Source organism: Vigna unguiculata, unplaced genomic scaffold (assembly GCF_037176805.1).
Source record: "Vigna unguiculata cultivar grain cowpea cultivar isolate G323 ecotype 2 unplaced genomic scaffold, ASM3717680v1 ptg000375l, whole genome shotgun sequence".
In the NCBI taxonomy this organism is placed as follows: Eukaryota; Viridiplantae; Streptophyta; class Magnoliopsida; order Fabales; family Fabaceae; genus Vigna; species Vigna unguiculata.
In genome coordinates, this window is record NW_028197010.1 from 15,001 (window position 1) to 22,500 (window position 7,500).

Consider the following 7,500-nt stretch of genomic DNA (forward strand, 5'->3'; position numbering starts at 1 on the left):
CTTGGAAAAAGAGGATGAATCGAAATATAGCTGCTACACCAAAACTTGGAGCAAAGAACCAACCAGACTGACCCAGTGGATAAATAAGGAATACAGAAACAAAAACAGCAATTGGACCTGAGAATGCGATTGCATTATAAGGTCGCAATTGAACAGATCGAGCAAGTTCAAATTGACGTAACATGAAACCTATTAATCCGAAAGCACCGTGGAGAGCAACAAAAGTCCACAGACCGCCTAACTGACACCAACGGGTAAAATCTCCCTGTGCTTCAGGACCCCACAGTAACAACAAAGAGTGTGCTAAACTATTAGCGGGAGTGGAAACTGCAGCGGTTAAGAAGTTGCAGCCTTCTAAATAAGAACTTGCCAAGCCGTGAGTATACCATGAAGTTACAAAGGTCGTACCTGTAAACCAACCCCCCAAGGCGAAATAGGCGCAAGGAAAGAGTAATAGACCGGACCAACCCACAAAAACGAAACGGTCCCTCCGCAACCAGTCATCCATAATATCAAATAAATCATTTTCATCTTTGGTAAATTTACCAAGAGCTATAGTCATAGCGATCCTCCTATTCAACTACTTCAACCATTTCCCAACACCTCATAGAGCATTTTCAGAGATGGGACGGACCTTGATCATTTATCTCTATTCATTTCTCTCTCTATATATATATAGAATATATAAGTATACTTTCCCTTGTTTTCTAATCGGTTTCGAATAAAAAATCATTTATGGGTCTATTGATATCTAGGGCAAATCCATGAACTCGATGTGGTTATTCCTTATCTATTCTTAAAAATCTTCCAAGTCATCAATCATAAAATCTGCTATGACTCCAAAATCCGATAGAAATTTTTTTTTCAGAACTGTTCAAGAAACAAATGATCCCCTGTTTCACTTCTTATACCTAGCGGATCTTCAGACATATTTCTCTCCTTTCATCAAAGAAACTTATTCTTGAAGTTTGGTTGTGAATTGACTTCTATTTTGTCTAGGAAACTACTGTAGGATCATAGGTTTTCTAAATTTCTATTTCATTTACAGTTTTTTCTTTAGTATTTCATTTTTTTTTATAAATACTATAATAAAAAGAAAAAACTGTAAATGAAAGTTTTTGTCTCATATATATGAATTGCTGGAAAAATATCGTACACATCGATATGAAAAGAAACTATTTGATATGTGAAGACATAATTTAATGTATTTTTCTATTATTTCTATAAGATTCTATCTAATCTTATAGAAATAATAGAAATTTATGGAAAAAAATATGTTTCATTTTAATTTTAAAAAAACTTGTTTGGTGGAACTTGAAATTCGTATTAAGGCCCTTCTGAGTAAAGAAAAGGCATAACCTTTTTTCTTAGTTCAGAAACAAGAAGATTTCATTGGAAATATTCAGAGATTCTTAGGGAGTCTAAACGAAAAAAGTCTTAAAAAGAAAAAAAATTGTTCGAATTGAATCTTTATCAAATTTGAATATCAGAATAGTAGATATAAATATAATTCAACGGGTTAGGTCCACTTACTTTTTTTTATTTTTCCATTATTGAATTTTACACTTTTTCTTTTTTATTACAAATAGAAACTTTTTCAAAATATCAAGAATCTTTTTATTCTTCCTTCAAATAGAAAGACTATTGCTTTTGAAAAAAAAAGTAAAAAGCCCCTTATCGGATTTGAACCGATGACTTACGCCTTACCATGGCGTTACTCTACCACTGAGTTAAAAGGGCCCTTTTTCTTTCTTTCAATTTCTAAATAAGGAACTAGCATGACTAGTACATATATTTGTTACTGTGTATACTTATTCTATAAATTTATATAAATTATTTCTATAAATTTATATAAATTATATAAATTAAATGATATAAATGGGATTAGAATACATGTACATCAATATCTATTATTTGTATAATGACTCATCAAAGAACAAAAAATTGGATTTACCTAGTGAATAGAATATAGTTAAAAAAAAGAATTGATTAAGATTGGATTTGATCCATATCAAATATATTATTTCAAAATGGATTCTTGAAGTCATTCTAATCATAACACTAAATTCTTTTTATTGATACATAAATGTACTCACAAAATAAAATATTTCATCGAAACATTGATAAAATCGAATCATTGATAAAATGGATTCAATATGTTCTGTCCCTAAACCAAATTTTTATTTTTTTATTGAAAAATTCTATTTTCCAAAGTTTTTTTTCTTAGTATTAGATATAAATCTACCTATCGAATCTTAGTATTAGTAATAAATGATAGAAATGAAGTTTTAACCTCTCGTCCTTTGCAACAAACGAATCATTCCTGTGAAGAATTTTCTCTTTATTGGAACATTACTTCTTTTTTTTTCTTATTATGACTGGAATAAAAAAATTTAGAAATATAAATGATTAATAAAAAATTTCTATGGAATTATGAAAGAACGAAAAATATTTTTTTTTATCGAATCATATCATTATATTGACAATTGCAAAAAACTGTTCATACTATGAACGTAGTATAATGGCGGTCGGGCAAGTATGCCCCCATCGTCTAGTGGTTCAGGACATCTCTCTTTCAAGGAGGCAGCGGGGATTCGACTTCCCCTGGGGGTAGGGTGTTACGAAAGGAAGTTGATCAAAAATTTTCAATAAAAACTGAAATGTATTCTTCCTATTGTGCTGGGTCGATGCCCGAGCGGTTAATGGGGACGGACTGTAAATTCGTTGGCAATATGTCTACGCTGGTTCAAATCCAGCTCGGCCCAAGAATTTGCCGATCCACTATGAAATTCTATAACCCATTTATAGTTCTCTGGAAATGACTGATGTGCTATGATACGGAAGAATCAAAATATTAAACATATCTAAGGTTATTTCTTTTTTTTCTGTATTCCATATTTCTTTCCACAAATTCAAAATCTTGTTAATAATCGGTATTCATGTCAAGATCTGTAAGTAGAAAATATAAGGAAAAATTGAAAAAAAAAATATTTTTTTTTCATTGATTCAATTTTCAATCGATTTGTTAATAGAATAAGAATAAGAAACGGATTACGAGTAATTTGTGTCGATCTCACTAAAGTGGATATCGATATACATATCAATATATAAAAAAATGCGCTTTTTTCATTTACAACAAAAAGGTTCGAATCCGAAATAGAAAAAGAAAAGGTTTGACAGAAACGGTCCGTAAAAATATTTATACAGTACACCCCTTTCCCTGGGATTGTAGTTCAATTGGTCAGAGCACCGCCCTGTCAAGGCGGAAGCTGCGGGTTCGAGCCCCGTCAATCCCGTTGGATATAAATCCAAAAAAATAAAAAATAAATTCCTTTTTTGTGTATTTGTAGGGAATCAAATTGATAAACAAAATTTTATTTGGGGCCCCCCCCTGCTTTTTCATTTGTTTCGCCGAAAAAGGAAGGAAAGGGATTTTGGACTTTCATCAAGAATAAATGTTTTTTTGTTTTATTTAGTATGGATAAAAGATCTTCCTATGTTATACTATTTCATGAGTTGATTTGATAGCTCAGATTTTGTGATTCATGATATTGATCCGATTTGATATCATTGAAATCCAATTTATACCATTGTTGAAAGATTGAACATTTCTATGGGATTAAATCCCGAATTTTTTTTTTAGAAATTTAAGAGAAATAGAACATAATAAAGATTATGGAAGTAAATATTCTCGCATTTATTGCTACTGCACTGTTTATTCTAGTTCCTACTGCTTTTTTACTTATAATTTATGTAAAAACGGTAAGTAAAAGTGACTAATTTCACTGAAATATGATTTCTTCATTTTTATGAATGATTTAAAAAAATGATCGTACAATCAGCGTAATCCAGATAGTAGAAATCAATTTGATTTCTACTATCTGAGAATTGCGTCCAATTTTTTTTTTCAGATTCTTTTTACAAACAATTCCGGTATCTTAGGAAAAAAAGGGGGTAAAAAAACAGGAATGGTTATTACACGGTCCGCCATTTTCCATATATATATATATCTATATAACCAGGTTAAGCGTCAGTTCATCGAAATAGAAATTTTAAGAAAAATTTGATTGGAATAGGAATCCATTTCTTCTTCTTTTTGATTCCCTTGTTTTTCTCAAAATAGGAATATGGGAATAATGAAAATATTTGTTTGATTGAAAGAGTATTTTCAATTCCTATAAGATACATAGAATACATTACACTACTAAAATATAATAGAATCAAGATAGATTTTCTATTTGAACTCAATTAATTAGTATTAGTTTAAATGAAATATTTTCATTCAATAGTTTCGAAATTCAAAAATTCAGGTAGAAATCAACAAGGTTACTTGGATCCCTTAACTCAATTTTTAGTATCCCTATAGCCCACTTCTTCCCCATACTACGAGGGAAAGGGAAAATGAAAAAACTACCATTAAAGCAGCCCAAGCAATACTTACTATATCCATGTAAATTTTGTCTCCTATCTCTATAAATATGAAGGAACTATTTCATTATTTTTTCAAATTTTTTATTCTATTCTTTTTTTTGTATTATTCGCTAAAAATACTATACTATAATAGTGGAATTGCTATTACAGAGTCAAAAAAAGGATTCTGGGCTAACATCATTCACGAAAAACAAGAATTCATTCTATTTATTAGTTATTAGAACATCTAAAAAGTTTTTTTTGATTATTTTTAGTAAAATCATAAAACATTAAACATAAAAAAATTATAGGAAGTTATAAGTCAATGAATGTTACTACCAGGTGGGAATATTAAGATTTCTCTTTTATCATTTCCTTAAGGATTTCATAAAAAAAGAATCAAGACAGATTCATTTGCATACTTATACTCTTCTTTCTATTTGAAATAGTCCCTTAAATGTCTCCCAATTCGTTCTCTAAAATAATTAAAAAAACTTTTTTTCTTTTCTATTCGATTTTAGAATCAAAACTTTTTAATTTTATTAGAATATAGAATATGAAAATCTAAAGAATACTTTTTTTGAATATTACGAAAGCGAATTAGCTAAATTAAAGCTATTAAATAGAATTGATCTAAATAAATAATATTGATAAAATGTGGAAGCACTCATAAACTTTAAATTAGTCTGTATAGAAGGTTTTTCTTCTGCCTTTTCTCTACCTAAAAATGGACTTTCCTATCCGACTTATTCTTAATCCAATCTAATAAAAGACCCAGTCAGGAGACAGACACTACAATAGTTGTGTAGTGAACGAACTATCATTTCTAAATTTATGGATTCCTTTTCACTACTAGAATCTTTCCTTGAATTCGAGACAAAAATATTTACAACATTTTTTAAGCTACTGATGCTTATAATTTCGAATCAAACGCAATTCTCAAGACTCCTTTTCCCTCGCTTGCTTCTGTTGGAAAAAAAGTTTTCTAAAAAAACGTAATATAATCTTTCATTTACAGTTTCTTATCGATCAGGCGACACCCGGATTTGAACTGGGGAAAAAGGATTTGCAGTCCCCCGCCTTACCACTCGGCCATGCCGCCAATAAAAATATAGATATGAAGTTTTTGAGAATACTCCCCCCTTTTCTTTCTATTGAAAAATTGAAAAACAATCTTGAGACAAATCGCAACCGTTAACTATTCTTTTATGAATTATTCTTGAATATTTGAATAGAAATTTTTTTTTCTTAATGAGATCAGAAAATAAAAATTGATACATAACCAATCAATATTGCTTTTTTTTTTAACTTTGTTCATTCTAATTATAACAGCAACTTTCAATATATGTAAACCCTAGAATATCAATTTGATCTGTTACACAGATATTATCTAATCGAGTATCTTATCCATATCTATATAGATATAGAATACCAATACTATACGGTATTTTCAAGAAATTATCGTGCTTATTCTTTTTTTACAATTTTCAATAGAAAATTTGTAAAAATTCACACAACATGTTATGTGTTTGTTATCCTGAACAAATATGACTGCAATAAAGTTAGAGACAGATCTATAGCTGCAGTTAAATATATGCATGTTTCAAAAATACAAGCCTTATTACATTACACATAACATACTCTAATCATATTCTCCCCAATTCTCTCCAAAATACTTCACTTCAAAATATATCTTTTCTTGACAATTTCGAATGGATTTTTTTTTGTATCCAATTGAATTTGAATATGTAATATCATAATAATGATAGAAATGAAATGCATTTTTTTAGATTCCTAAAAAAAATATTGAAATGCCCGTAGAAATTTCCAATCCTTTTTTAGATTAGACTTTCGATTCTATCTGTTTGTTTTGTTGCAAATTCCTTCGAAGTTGAGTATCAAATTCTAATATTTCTTTCTCTTTTCATAATAGGTATTTCATACACTAAGAAATATTTGATACACGGGATTAGGTAAGATTTCATGTAATTCAGTATAAAGAATAGAAATTCCAATATTGCTAAATGGATTCATGTGATTTGATGAAGCATGACAGCAAATCGTGGAATATTTTTCGATAAAATTCACGGGGAAATTGAAAATGCTTGGGAGTGAAAATGAAGAAATGTCTACACTACCTGGATTGAATCAGATACAATTTGAAGGGTTTTGTAGGTTCATTGATCGGGGCTTAACAGAAGGGCTTTTTAAGTTTCCAAAAATTGAGGATACAGATCAAGAAATTGAATTTCAATTATTTGCCGAAACATATCAATTATTAGAACCCTTGATAAACGAAAAAGATGCTGTATATGAATCACTTACATATTCTGCTGAATTATATATATCCGCGGGATTAATTTGGAAAAGTAGTAGAGATATACAAAAACAAACTATTTTTGTTGGAAATATTCCTCTAATGAATTCTCTGGGAACTTCTATAGTAAATGGAATATACAGAATAGTAATCAATCAAATATTGCAAAGTCCTGGTATCTATTACCGTTCAGAATTGGACCCTAACGGAATTCCGGTCTATACTGGCACTATAATATCAGACTGGGGGGGTAGATTAGAATTAGAGATTGATAAAAAAGCAAGGATATGGGCTCGTGTGAGTAGGAAACAGAAAATATCTATTCTAGTTCTATCATCAGCTATGGGTTCGAATTTAAGCGAAATTCTAGAAAATGTTTGTTATCCTGAAATTTTCGTGTCTTTCCTAAATGATAAGGATAAAAAAAAAATTGGGTCAAAAGAAAATGCCATTTTGGAGTTTTATCGACAATTTGCTTGTGTTGGCGGAGATCCGGTATTTTCTGAATCTTTATGGAAAGAATTACAAAAAAAATTTTTTCAACAAAGATGTGAATTAGGAAAAATTGGTCGACGAAATATCAACCAAAAGCTTAATCTTGATATACCCCAGAACAATACATTTTTGTTACCGCGAGATATATTGACAGCTGCGGATCATTTGATTGGCATGAAATTTGGAATGGCTCTACTTGACGATATAAATCATTTGAAAAATAAACGTATTCGTTCTGTAGCAGATCTATTACAAGATCAATTTGGATTGGCCCTGGT

General features: G+C 29.9%; 4 non-coding genes across 4 annotated transcripts; 2 read left to right on the top strand and 2 right to left on the bottom strand.

The window, feature by feature from the left end:
* Positions 1-1,668: 1,668 nt before the first annotated feature.
* Positions 1,669-1,740, bottom strand: TRNAT-GGU (transfer RNA threonine (anticodon GGU)). The gene has a single exon. It is a non-coding gene; the product is annotated as a tRNA-Thr (tRNA).
* Positions 1,741-2,681: 941 nt separating this feature from the next.
* Positions 2,682-2,765, top strand: TRNAY-GUA (transfer RNA tyrosine (anticodon GUA)). The gene has a single exon. It is a non-coding gene; the product is annotated as a tRNA-Tyr (tRNA).
* A 457-nt stretch (positions 2,766-3,222) lies between these two features.
* Positions 3,223-3,296, top strand: TRNAD-GUC (transfer RNA aspartic acid (anticodon GUC)). Its single transcript has one exon. It is a non-coding gene; the product is annotated as a tRNA-Asp (tRNA).
* A 2,145-nt stretch (positions 3,297-5,441) lies between these two features.
* TRNAC-GCA (transfer RNA cysteine (anticodon GCA)) lies at positions 5,442-5,512 on the bottom strand. Its single transcript has one exon. It is a non-coding gene; the product is annotated as a tRNA-Cys (tRNA).
* Positions 5,513-7,500: the final 1,988 nt, after the last annotated feature.